Source organism: Podarcis filfolensis (genome assembly GCF_964270895.1).
Source record: "Podarcis filfolensis genome assembly, chromosome: 2".
Lineage (NCBI taxonomy): Eukaryota > Metazoa > Chordata > Lepidosauria > Squamata > Lacertidae > Podarcis > Podarcis filfolensis.
The window spans coordinates 57,779,608-57,794,236 of record NC_139605.1 but is presented as its reverse complement, the minus strand read 5'-3'; the positions used below and the strand labels follow the sequence as shown (position 1 = coordinate 57,794,236).

Below are 14,629 nucleotides of genomic sequence, written 5' to 3'. Positions count from 1 at the left end.
GAAGTGTGCATGCACACGAAAGCTCATACCAAGAACTAACTTAGTTGGTCTTTAAGGTGCTACTGGAAAGAAAAAAAAAATTTTTTTGTTTTGGTATCTGACGAAGTGTGCATGCACACGAAAGCTCATACCAAGAACTAACTTAGTTGGTCTTTAAGGTGCTACTGGAAAGAAAAAAAAAATTTTTTTGTTTTGACTATGGCAGACCAACACGGCTACCCTTCTTCTTTGGTGGGGGAAGCACAATTTTGTGGTTCTCCTCACATGCCAAAACATCATGGGGCAGCCCTACACTCCTGTGTAGGTTTTTTCTTTTAACAACATAAAGAAAATCCTGTGACAGTAGCTAACCTTTAGCTACCCAACCTTTAGCTTAATCAAGGAGGCCCTATGCCTCTTGCTGTTTATGGGCATCTAAATAGCCTAAGATGCATAGTGTTTCCTGTACTCTCATGCTGGTGCATTAGAACTTACATCTGTAATTTAGCAGTCACTTATATTGATAATACTTGCCTCATTGGTGCTATAATTGCCCAATACTCCATTGGCCACTCCTGGCTAGAAAGGGAAATAAAGAGAGTGATGTGTAACCTTCCAGAATATTGGCTTCTCATCACAGCTTTGATCCCATCACCCACATCACTGCAGTACACCAGGAGGGGAGAGATGGCAGTGAGGTGAATTCAGCATGGGAGTAATTGCCAACGGTGACAACACCAGAAGAAGGGTGAAGGGACTGGGCAGAAATGGTCTGCAGAATCTAGTGGGACCAACAGTATGAGTTTTACCTGAATCTGAACAAATGTCACTGGAGACATAACTCTATTTATGAGAGCACATTTTTAAAAAAGATGGGGTGGGGTGAAGATCTGAACCATTTTCAAGTGACAACTCGCTCTTTAAAAAGGTAATAAAAATAGGATGCTATACTTTTGCTAACCCCTTGCCTGTGACCAGACCCATATGCAAATTACATACAATAGTATTTAGTAGCGTAATTAATCCCTACTTTATGTTATGAGTAATATTTCCTATTCCCGACCCTGCAATGTCCTTTAAGAAGATCCATGTTCTAATTAGACTAGCCCATCGGCACTCTTTTAATGAGCAGATTAATCATTCAGATGGGTACAATGGTGTCATCACAGGTTTTAAATATGATAATCTACATCCTAATGGTGCTGCAAAAGCCTTGGCTCTGAGCAAGAAAGGTAGGCAGAATTGGCCAGACCCTTTACCCCTCCCCACCCTCCCCAGGCTCTCATAAAAGACTTGTTGGCAACAAGGCACCCACCCAGATGTAAAAGCTCAGAGAAAAGAAACCAACAAAGAGCATCATCTGCAATCTTTCTTTTAGCCAAGCTGCAGAAACATTCCTTCTGCCCAAGCTTTGGCGAGACCTTTCAGCAACAAGAGAGAGGGGGACCCACATTTTCCTCGTCAATTTAGCAGGTCACTTCAGCCCCAGTCTTTTGAGCATAAACTAAAAGCGGGAAGCGTTAGATGAGCAATTAATATAATTGCAAGAAAGAGAACCTTTCCAGGCATGTGTGCTTACCTATTGCCATTTTAAAAGTAGCCAAACGATACTGTTGCCTTTTTAAAAAGAAAAAGAAAAGAAAAGAATCCACTGTCATGGGCTTAATTACACACCATCAATGCATATGTTGCCCTGAAGTAGTGTTTCCTGTAGCAAATGTAAAAGGAAGGACTTTTCTCCTTCTCCGCCATGACCATTAGTCTGGGTATACCAGCCAAGCAAAAGCCTCTTGGGTCGGCTGCCACCACAATCCCTTAGACTCCCTCTAAGCCCACACAGAAGTCAAGCTAGAGGGTGGAAGACCAAGGCTCAAGAGGGAGGAAGAGGGAGGATCCAGTTTCCACCAGTCTCACACTACAAGGAGTTCAACGTAGCTTCCTTTTCTTGGCCAAATCCCACTGATGGACTCACACAGCATGAATCCAAATGACCCAGGAACTCAGGGAGAAATATCCCTTTGAAACAAGCACTCAAAGCGATATACCTTGAGAAGACAATACAGTATATGAAAACAGAGCAGAATGTCTCAATTTCATTGATACACAAGGGCTGTTGCCTGACCAGTGTTGAGGTGTCCTCAGCTGTGTGTGTGTGTGTGCTTTAACAGAAAGCCGTATCACATTTTTGGACTTGGCATTTTAAGCAATGCTCAGGCTCTAGCAATTTCTAGTTTGGAAATATTGCATTTCCAACTAGTAACTGCTAGGTTCTTCCCACCTGTTGAGAGGCAGCAGCCCTATATACAAATTAAGTTTCCGATAAAATCTTGCTTTAAAATCAGTTTGAAGGCACCCCTTCCAATTCCCATGGTAGAGGTGGTTTTTGCAGATACACCAATGCTGCACTGAAATTTCCCACAGCAAAAGATGTAGCGGAGCAATGGATCAGTGTGTCTGGCTATTAACCAGAAGGCTGATGATGACCCTCAGGGTACCTTCCAGCTCTATCATTCTATGATGGCATGCCCACACCTTTAACTCTCTGTATTCACTTGCTTGAGAATTATAATTGGGCCAGGGCTTTTTGATATGTGGGTGAAATGCAGTGCTCTGCTGTTTAAACATGCAGACAGAGATATCCTATATCATGGATAGGCAAACTAAGGCTCAGGCGCCAGATCTGGCCCAATCGCCTTCTAAATCCGGCCCGTGGATGGTCCAGGAATCAGCGTGTTTTTACATGAGTAGAATGTGTCCTTTTATTTAAAATCATCTCTGGGTTATTTGTGGGGTATAGGAATTTGTTCATTCCCCCCCCCAAAAAAATAGTCTGGCCCCCCACAATGTCTGAGGGACAGTGGACCGGCCCCCTGCTGAAAAAGTTTGCTGACCCCTGTCCTATATCGTAACAGGCAACTCATTCCCTGACTTATCTTCTCTCCACAGATCTTTATGTAGCCAAAATGGTACTGTCTATAGACAATAGATCAGCAACAAGATTGCAGGAAGTTTGCAAAAGTGCAAACAAATCTTTAGAAACAAAAGATTCCTAACCTAATGAGAACTGAGCATCCTCACTGGGCATGTAAGTACAGCTTTGCAAGGTGCTGCATTAGTATACTGGATCTACCAAGACCAGGAGAAGGATTATCTTTTGTAGTTGTTTACGTTTATATAGAAGAGGGTGGATGACAGATTTAAAATACACGCAATAACCAGAAAGGTCTTCTTTATCCCACAAGCCCTGACTCATGTCAATGGACCTGATGAAGTCATGGCCCAAATGCTGGCAATTACTTCATTTGTGTCTGACTGGAGAGCATTCAGCAAAGGTTGCAAGGTTAACTCACTTAAATTTCAGATGATACAATGGCAGGAGGCAACAGTAATTTCTGCTTGTTCAGAATCAGACAACTTGCTATGGCTTTGTCCAAAAAAAATTTTGGCCATAAAAGTCTTTTTACCTTGGTTTCTTTTGTTTCCAACCCTCCTTTCTAAGGTTAATAGCTTGAATTTGAAGTTCAAGGCTTTTAAAAACCATCACTCACTATTATTTAAAAAGAAGCTCTGCTTCTTTTTCACTTCCACAGGATAACTGGCTGGTCTGGAGAATGCATAAATTGGTCCCTTGTCTGTTACGGAATGATTCAACTCCCACTGAAATTAACAAGACTCTCTCTTTTATGATTATTCACAACAGCAATAGCACGTAATAAAGGGCTGGAGATTTTCTGCCAACTTCAATGAGTTTGGGATCAAGCCCTTACTTCATATAACACATTCAAGGTGCACTCTCTTAAATCAGTTTTGATATTATCCGTGGCAGGGGGACACATTAAATGAACTCTTCACAAAATGAAGCCAGTCATGAAATAAAAAGCATTCGGCTTGTAAACACTCTAGATTATTCAACAACAAAAATGCATGTATGACCATAATATCGATTTCTTATATCTCCTGTCTGGTAATCCCACAATTTTCACATGCAGCAAAACCTTTATTATCTGGACATCTTTAATCCTTTTTCTTTCTGGACATGCTTCAGTCACTCTTAAAGCCCAGCAGTATTCTTACTCCAGAGGCAATGCATGTCTGAGGTGAACTGGAGCTCACACACAATGTAAACAAGACTGCACCATTATACTTTGCACTGATTAATCTAGAATAACTCCCACCCCTTATTCTATTGCATATACTATATTTAACACTGTATTATGACACCTTCAATCATATTAATCACATAACAGTGCCAGAAAATTACAAGCAGGGCTGCTAATTTTATTGCTTGCCTTGCTCCTGTGCCTTTCTCAGCAGCCCGATATAAAGAAATTTAACAGGGGAAGATTTTCCCTTCACTTAAATCGCCAAGCTAGGAGAAGCTTCACCGGGTAAGCATTGTGCATATTGAGGCGTTATTGAAGCACAAAAGCAGAACTAGTAATAAAACTGGTCATCTTAAGGCTGTGTTCATACTCTCCTTTACTGTGCATTCAGTGTATTTGCAGTGCTGGGTTTTAACGACATAATCCAAAATGCATAGGGATCATGTACTTTGTCATTAAATACTGTATGGTGTGTTGTTTCTCAAACCAGCTTCACACCAAATGGAGTTCTTAAGCCATTCCTAAATCATCTGAAGCCAGAATGTGAGTGCTTTTTGCATGAGGTAAAGACATCTCAGTCCCACAACCCCCCACCCCCATGGGGGGTGAGTACTCTAAAGCGGTAATGAGAACAGACCCCTGGTTGCAAGTAGTTCAAACCACAATAAGAGAGAAAGAGAGAGATTGAGATTACTTTAGATGGGCATATTAGGATTGCCAACTCCTCTCTACCTTTAATTGAAGCCTCATCTGCAAGATTTTCAGTGGATAATGTTTATCTCTACACTTTGCTTACAGATTTTTGCATATCACATTGCTGATAAAGGAATAAGAGAAAGCCAGGGATTTTTCCTTGGTCAGCTGGCCATCCTAGAGGGGTCAGCAAACTTTTTCAGCAGGGGGCCGGTCCACTGTCCCTCAGACATTGTGGGGGGCCAGACTATATTGGGGGGGGGGAATGAACGAATTCCTATGCCTCACAAATAACCCAGAGATGCATTTTAAATAAAAGCACACATTCTACTCATGTAAAAACACCAGGCAGGCCCCACAAATAACCCAGAGATGCATTTTAAATAAAAGGGCACATTCTACTCATGCAAAAACATGCTGATTCCCAGACCGTCCGTGGGCAGGATTTAGAAGGCGATTGAGCCCGATCCAGCCCCCGGGGCGTTAGTTTGCCTACCCATGTCATAGAGTATATTGGTTACAAATTTTAAAACGCTTTCCTCTTTTTTTTATTCAGTCATTTCACAACAGTGTTAGGGAAATACACATGTAAACCACTATGTAATTGCGCAAAAATAATTGTAAAATTAGTTCTAGAAGTATAACCCGATGCAATTCATTTAATGTTCTGACCATGATCCCAGCTCCAGAAGAGTTAATCAACCATAGCAACCTTCTAATCAGAGTAGTGAACTAATGATCCTATTTCTAAGTAATACCAGCCCAATAAGACTCTCAAAAGGTAGTTAACATCACTTTGGTGGAAAGGCATGACAAGTGCAAGTTCTAGCAGTGAGTAATGCATCATTCATGCCCCCTCTCGTTCTGACATTTTAACGTTATCTTGTTTTACTGTGTCGGCCTAACAGTGCCACTGCTGGCAAATTAAACTGTGAACTTACAAAGTGGGTGGCAATAAATACAAATTATGAGAGTTCAAAAGATGTCCCTGGAGGTGTACTGCCAGACATGGAATGTCTTTGGCTTTTCTGTCACATAGCAATAGACAAGACAAAGTGTAGCATGAGATGAAGGAGGGGGGAAAGAGAGAATTAACCACACGATGATGAAAAATGAGATGAGAAAGAAAAGGATAAGGGGAGAGAGGCAAATAAAAAGGAAGGTTTAAAGAAAGGATGACACGAACAAAAGAAGAGCATACCCTTGAAAATATAAACATCGCTCTGGCATTCACCTTGCAAAATGAAAGCTATGCAAATCAGGCAACAATGAGCAAATGCCTTCTTGGAAGAAAGACTCTCTTTTTCAAATAATAAAAAAAAGGTGCTGTCAACGTTATTACAGAAAATAAGAAGTTCTCACAATGACAACATGGAAGTGCAGAAAAGATAACAGGTAATATTTACAGCTGCACTGTTTCCACCACTAATTTTACCCTTGTGGTCACAGCTTAAAAAGGCCAGTGGAGACAGAGCGTTTTCCTCCCAAGCGCCCATTTCATGGATGTGTCCCACTCCAAGTCAACTTTGGATGTTCAGTGTAGAGAGAAAAGTTTCACCACATCCTACTCACTTGACAGGAAGGCTGTAGGAAAGCATGAATGCTGAATGTTCTCTGAGGGAAACAGCTACGAGAAATGAAAACGGAACTCATAATTCTGGTTGTTGTGTAGGAAGAGAAGGCGTCAGCATGGTTTGCTTTAGGACAGCGGTTTGCTTTATAAACATCTGCACTTTATACAGATTTAGACACAAAAAGGTGGGTTCTTGTATATAGGTGATTCCTTCAACAAAGCTAAGAGCCAGAAAAGGAGTTCAGAATATTTTTCATGACAATTTCAACCACAAGTTTCCAAACTAAGAACTTCAGGCCCAGAGAGGAAGATGGAGGTCATGTGTTTATGTCAAAACAAAACTTTATGAGGGTCGTGTTAAACCTATCAGTAGTTCTGCTTCCAAGTTGATACTTCATACCACAAACTAAGTGACAGAAATGGTCTTTCAAAATATGCCACAAGACTCCAGAAGCTGGTTTTAAATATCATCTTAAAAAAGAAGAAATACCCAAGTGCAATTTTATTTATGCAAACCTTTCTTTTAAGAAAACTGTACGTGTGTGACTGTTCCATTTCTTAAGCAAGTAAATCTAAGATTCACCAATATGACAAAGGCACTTCAAAACAGCCTGCACACAAACTCTTGGAATGTCTTACTATATCTTCACACAGGATTATTATTGGTGTTTATCGGCTTAAGGAGACTATCAGAAGAGATCATAAAGAAAAAAGAGAAAATATATGAACAAGAGGTGATGTGGAAACAGCAAGATAAGACTGGATAGAATTATGAACTTTGTTTGGACTGATTTGGACATTAACACAGTAGCAAGAAGATGATCAGAATCCCCCTTCGGATCTTGAAATATGGGTCCCCTCAACAAAATTTAAAATTCGGCTTTGTAATTCGGAATTTATGTGATGTGATTTGATTTGATTTGATTGGCCGGTTAATAAAAATTATTTTTTTAAAAAAGGAATGTCTTACTATGAGTGGTGGGTCCAGACTATTCACAGGTCTCGTTGAAATGTCCCCACAAATGGTGAGGAGTTGTCATTTTAACAAGAGCCAATAAGAGGAAACTTAAAACTAGTTATCTGCCAAGAAAGAGGGATACAGCAAGCCTCAGGAATCAGAGGGCTAGATGAACATTGTGTGCATAGATGAAAATCAACAATGTGATTTTTGGCTATGCATGTCAAACCCTGCATTAACAGGAGGCTGCTGAATGTTCCATTCACATATGTTATGCACACAAGGAATGCCAGAGACTGGGCTGGTGGGTAAGGGGAGCTGCATGTACTCCTGCCCGCCATGTGTTTTTCTTGATGAGGGTAAACATATAATCCAATCTGGCCAACTGCGTATGATGGAGGAGGTAAGCAGCATTTCCACTCCTGCATTATATTTTCTCATATACTCTTTAATTGCTCACCATTATTCCAAGAGACCGCCAGTCATTACATCTTCTTCATATCATGATGTGCAAATAAAATACCAGTGTACAGAAAGTGGAAGAAATAGGAAGTGGATTGCAGATGAGGGGGGTCACAATGGGAAGTGTATCTTTCCAAAGTTCCTAAATATCAGGGTAAACATCATTTTTTCACAAAGCCACTTCAAAATTTCCATTTCCAATAGAACATGGGTTCTAATTCCTCCAAGACTGTAGCCAAGAGATCAAGAGTATAAACACTAAGAGCTCCCCTCACCAAATCTACCAAGCAACATAGTTATACTACAATTTTGATGAATGTAGCAAAGGCAAGTCTTTTGTAATTTTCCTCCCTTTCCTCAGCAAGATAAACCTTATGAAAGCAATTAATGGGGTCAGAAGAAATCTGATTTTTAATACCTCCAATCCACAAGGCTTACCAAACTTAGTCCAGCTCCACTAATGAATCTTATAAAACATTTTATCTTCTCCTCCCATGGTCACAAACCACTCACATGAGGCTTGAAAATCATAATAATATCTTCCCAAAGTGCAGATATCACTCAAGCCCATATGCAGTATTGCTCTGTTTATTCTCCCCCATAAACCACTGGTTTCATCAAAACTCATTAGCATCACCTGTATTAATTACACTAGCAAACCAATCAACAGCTCCTTCTTAATTAGGTTTTCTTTATTAAAGCCGGAAATTGCCAAGTCAACTGGGGATATTATATGAAAACTAGTGTTTATGCCAAATTGCCACATGCAGGAAAAAAATGATAATAATAAAAGGAAACTGGGTTTGTTGACAGGAATAGGAAACAATAATAATTTTCAAGGTCACTGGCACATTTATTAATTATCCCCCACTACATTTTGTTGCAGCAGTCAAGGCTTTAAACACGGCACTCATTTTATGGGAAGTTTTGTTCACAGTGGCTATCAGCTGCCATAATAACTGAATATAAGGGGTGTGGGCCTTCTTGAATTTGAGGAAGTTGGCACTAATTTCATGTGAAACCACCTAGCGTGATGTAGATGATCAAAACATTTATGGGGAAGTGAAAAGTTACAGGAACGCTGAACATTCTCTCCTGAGAAAACAAGGGACATAGGAAAATATCAGACTGCCTCATCCTCCATGGATAATATCGGGGAGAAAGCTATTCAGTCTCTAACTCCACACTCACAACACTACAATAATGTATGGAACACACCGTTCATTAAGGAGAATGGTCATTGCCCCAACTTTTTGCCAAGCAGTGTATTAACAAAAGTCCTTTTTAAAATGTATCATGGAAGTTCAGCTACCAGCCTGCAAACTATGCAAAACACAGCACATTGACTGTGTATGGATGCTAAATGTCTTGTTTTTCTTGCCTACCAGGGAATACAAAAACAGTTGGGATTGTCAAACAGCCGAAAGGCCACAAGACAAGGCTTCAAGTTGTGCTTGGCTTTGTGGTCACTCTTTGGCCAAGCCTGGGAAGCAGGAATGTGAGGGCAGATTCAATTACTGCAATAATTCAAAACAGAAAACTAACATTTTGAGTTTGAACTGTAAAGTGGGGAGACTACAAAAGAAGATATGGTGACATGAACAAGGATCTGGCCATGTCATAACTTACTTTTTCTAATACTTCCTTTCTGTCAACCCTTCTTAACAATCTCATCCTACTTTTGACGTTTATAAGTTGTAGAACATTGAGAGAAATGTTGGGCTTTCTTTTGTTACCTCATCTTGTGCCATAATTGGTACCATGCCTATGTTTGCATGTAACATTAAACCATGGTTTAGTGCCACATGGCTGAGCTTGAATAAACCTAAGCATGATCTTTACTCCCTTATCTTCCTTCCACACAGCTGAGAAGCAGGAGTTGGGTCAAGTTTTATTTCACTTTAAAGAGTCCCAACTTAGTGTTATGGTAAAGGTAAAGGTAAAGGTAAAGGGACTCCTGACCATTAGGTCCAGTCATGGCCGACTCTGGGGTTGCGGCGCTCATCTCGCTTTACTGGCTGAGGGAGCCGGCGTACAGCTTCTGGGTCATGTGGCCAGCATGACTAAGCTGCTTCTGGCGAACCAGAGCAGCGCACGGAAACACCGTTTACCTTCCCGATGGAGCGGTACCTATTTATCTACTTGCACTTTGACGTGCTTTCGAACTGCTAGGTTGGCAGGAGCAGGGACTGAGCAACAGGAGCTCACCCCGTCGCAGGGATTTGAACCGCCGACCTTCTGATCAGCAAGTCCTAGGCTCTGTGGTTTAACCCACAACACCCTTTATGTTCAATAATAATAATAGTAATGGCAACACAAAACAATGGAAGTGGTAACTGGCAACAGTGGTTGTAAACCTGTGTCTAGTAATGCCATATGTAAGCCATAAAAGCATCAGCTTGGCTATCAGGTGAGTCACCGGCACAGGGCAGCCCCCTTCAGTATTGGCCATTGCCCCATTATATTTGTTGTGAAAATGTTACCATTGGAAATAAATCATTGTGTTGAGGAGCAGCATTTTTCAGCTACCAATTGATGGTCTCTTAAATTGGATTCAAATTAAAATGTGGCAGTGCCCTCACTCTCCCACTGAGCTGCCTGCCAACCAAGAAAGCTAGAAATCATCTAGCTAGCTCTGCTGTATTTAAAGTAATTTTACACTCGAGCATACCGAAGCATGTTCGGCTCTTTCTTCTAAGCGTTACCTGTTGTAGATAGGTTACGTCTGGCTAATTCAGGCTTCATGGATCACTAGCAGGATTTGATTATAACAATAGCATAAGCACCTAGCGCACAAAACGGATAATGTAATTAGGCTAAGCCCCCGCACCAAATCTACCTTTTTTTCTAAAATGTTTGCTGTTACAGTCTCCTTTTGCTAGGAGGAACAAAATTAACTGCTTAGTGCCTATTAACAAGGATGGCCTTTATTTTTAAGCCTAGATTTTTCCATGTAGTGCTGTTTCCGATCTCCCAAAACAAGTTTGGTACATTCTGACTACGATTACATGTAGCAGAGTATTTCTGAAGCATTGCCAAAATTAACACATTATTTTACTTTCTGAAGCTGAGTTTGCATGGTGTCTTTGATTTGTATTCATGCACACACTTTTTAACAGCTTTCATTTGTAACTACAAGAATAGTAAGCTGTCTCAATTGTGTTTGCTTTAACAACCATAATCATTTGAAACCAAGCTGGATCAATTTGGCTGGGGGGAGGGGGAACTATGACAACACCTTCAAGTCTTCTTCAGCTCAGTATAGACTATTCAAGTGTGTAGAACTGTATGCATGGATGGGAGGTTGGGAGCCTCCATAACGGCCCTGCTCTAGGCCGTCAACCATTTAAAGACCTATCTGTGCAGAGGCCTAAGTACATACGCCATGTATGGAGATTGTGCAGGATATAGATTGTGCTTCTAGAACCCCTATGTGTTGGGAAGCATATGTTGGACCCGTGTAGGCAGGGTCATTCATGTAGAGGTCAGAGTGGGACTGGCAGGCAAGATCCGCACCACTCTTCCTCCATGTATTTTTTTCTACAACTGCAGTCGTACCTTGGAAGTCAAATGGAATCCATTCCAGAAGTCTGTTTGACTTCCAAAACGTTCGAAAACCAAATTGCAGCTTCTGATTGGCTGCAGGAAGCTCCTGCAGCCAATCAGGAGCCGCGGAAGCTTTGTCAGGCATTCAGTTTCCAAAAAAAGTTTGCAAACTGGAACAATCACTTCCGGGTTTGCGGCGTTCGGGAGCCAAAACGTCCGAGTTCCAGGGCATTCGGGATCCAAGGTACGACTGCATCTGCATAGGACCTCTACACATCTCAAGGGGGCCAGCTCCCTTATCTTTTGTGCTGCCCTCTTAGCTACTGCTTTTAGAAGGTTGATACTTTCTTGCATGAATCCGTCTCAGGGTTTCTTCTTAACTCTTGTTTAACACACTTTCCATGCAGGAGTACCAGCTTTCAGACCAATCATTCCGACACTTCTTTTTACAACAGGTAGGTTTAGGTGGGACCATGTTGGGAGAAGGGCATAGTGGAAACCGAGGCAGATTTGGGGCAGTGTGGCTGGTTCCGCTGCTCTGGGCGCTGACACTAGAATGCGCTGCAGGGCTTTGCAACTATAACGTAGTTAATTGAGCAGAACAGAAGGTGAGAGTGCGCCAAATGTTCACCTTGCTCAGGGCACCTGTTAAAGAGCAAAGTCTGCCACTGGCGGAGGACCATTGGATAGCAATGGTTCATACAGCACAGGCCTGCTCCATCTGTTACCCATCAAGCTGAATTGAAAGGACTAGTGGCCCATTAAACCTCTTGTTCATGTCAAGACCAGAAGTACTTGTGGCAGAACTACAAAGATAGGCAGCTTGTCAAGAACCTGACCAGTCAAAATATATAGCTGCTGGACTGCATTTGGCTTGATAGGCTGTAAGCTGAGAAGCCCTGAAATAACACTGATTCTGCATATAACTGTATAACTTAATTATAACATGTTTTTATGGTAAACATACAGGACTAGGATGTTAATGAATAAGTCAAAATCTTGCTCTTTCGTTTTCTTCATGCATTTGTATTGCGTCTGCATAACTCTAATAAAAGTTCATTGATGCTCTTGCTTTATTCTTCAGCATGCATGAGCTGCAATCAAAAGCTTAGAAAGCTAGCCACCATCATCTTAAATATCCCTGCCTATTAGCCAGTCAGTATTTCACATTTACTGGACATACACAGCCATGTTTTTCATCTCTGCAAAAGGTTTTGTATAAGTAACCTACCAAAAGGAAATAAAATGATTATTTAGCATAATTGCACAATCTAATTGTATGGATTTTGAATGGAACAAAGAAAGATTATAGCCACACAACGCAGCAGTATCCTTTTACACAAAGTATGTCTTTACCAATTAGACCAACAATGAAAGTATTTATTGTCCATACAGTGAAAATAAAAATCCTCTAGGAGAAGAAAGTGAAAATTCACACCAATAGATTACACAGGCCATCAGGTTTACCAGGTCTAGAAGCGTGTACTCTGAAAATTAATCTCCTCCTAAGTGCCTTTGGTGGGATATAGAAATAAACAACATCCCTGAGGTCCAATGAAGCAAACCTTCTGCTTGGGCATTGAGAGCTGCAGTCACAAATTGGCTTCGTGGGGATAATTGGCTTGACCAAGTTCAAACACCTGTTCAGGCTTTGCTGCACTCCCCTTGATCTAAGCGGTCCTTGGACACACAGGAACTCAGATAGGCACAGTATTCCTAAATGTCCAAAGACCTTCCTATTGACTTTCAACGTTCCAAGGACGACTCCTATTGCATAAGGTGAGGTGCCTCTGACACTAGTCAGTGGGGTAGCCCACTGGTATAGCTGCTCTTTGCACACATACCAGAGCACAAGCACAGCTTTCAACAGCAGCCACTGAGTGCCCATGGGCAAGTATTGCGGGTTCAGTTAGTCCACGTGTAAAATGGGAACAGTACTGACCTAACCTAGGACAAAGCAAAGCAATAGAAAGCACATAAATCATCTTACATGCAAAAAGTGTTATATACATGTAAAACATTCCGTCCCATTGTGTTGTTGTTTTTTTCCAGAATCCTTTGCCAAAACCTCACAGAGTGCACAGTCCATGTTATAGATTAACTGAGGAAGAGGTGGGGAAAAGTGCTGTCTCAAAAATTAAGTGGAAATGCTAACCTTGTCATATTTGGCAGGCAAACAAAGGGAAAAGAAAGCTCTACATGGCTCAGCCTTTCCATGGGTTAACTGGCATTTCTAATACTTTTCACCTAGGTTGACTTGACAGATGCCTAACCTTAGCTACTGAGCGGAGACAGCCTGATGGGCCTTGGCCATACAGGGGGGGAAATTTTGATGCTTCCCACTTATGACATGATTGATTTTCTTTCAGCGGCCCTTCACTTTTGGATGTGGCGAAGGCTGCCTGGCTGAGCCCCTGCGCGCCCTGACCTCGACATATGGCCGCTGTGAGGCTGAAAACTGATGACGGCAGAAACCTAAAAAATCAATAGGCCCTGTCAGTCAGTGGGGAGGCAAACGTCTTTTAAAAACCCAATCACGACATGTACTTGCTGCATGGTGTGCATCTACTGCACACTTGAGAACACACTGGATTTCCGATTTTTATTCAATCTGTGTTCTTCTCTTCCTCTCCTCTGTCCCTCTCTTTAACTTCTCTGCTTATCTATTTACTCCTTCACATTTAATACAGCCATGAGAAGAGAACAAATAATCTTGTTAAAAGTCGGAATCCTCGTGATATTAACAAGTGGAGGGGATATTCTCTGGAAACTAAATAAAGAGCACCTTTCACATGCCAGCATAAACACTGACATTGTTATTTTAGACATTATCTGGAACGAATTTAGAGATAAAGGACTTGGGAGTCTGAAAACATATGAGCACAGAATGGCTTTAATTCACTTTGCGGGGAGGCAAGTATTGTTTTGGTTTTGTTTCTAAAAATGTATGACAAACTGACCGCGTATATATATATATATATTGATATATACACTTTAGCATTTCCTGGCATGGTTTATTAAGACTCTGAGAACAGAAGAGTGAAACTTAGCTTTTAGACATGTTGTTTTCCTTCTATCCCACTGATATCATTTCAAGGCAGCCAACACCTTTAAAACAGAGGACGGCAAATCACTTTAGTTTGACCCAAGCTACAAATAGTGAAGTTTTTTAAATGAAGAGAGAAGGGAAACCCAATAACTCAACTCCCCCAGGTCTCAAGGCTGAAACACACCGAGGTGGTCAGTCTGTGTCCCACTGTGCCATTTTGGGGCAGTGCCACATGACTAAATGTTCTTCCATACAAAGTCCCTTCA

General features: G+C 41.3%; 2 protein-coding genes across 9 annotated transcripts in view; both read right to left on the bottom strand.

Annotated features, from left to right (window-relative positions):
• The window catches only part of LOC310758022 (ovomucoid-like), a 317,611-nt gene that overhangs the window by 9,478 nt on the left and 293,504 nt on the right, over positions 1–14,629 (bottom strand). The window lies entirely within an intron of this gene.
• EBF1 (EBF transcription factor 1) overlaps positions 1–14,629 on the bottom strand; it is a 373,513-nt gene that overhangs the window by 231,146 nt on the left and 127,738 nt on the right. The window lies entirely within an intron of this gene.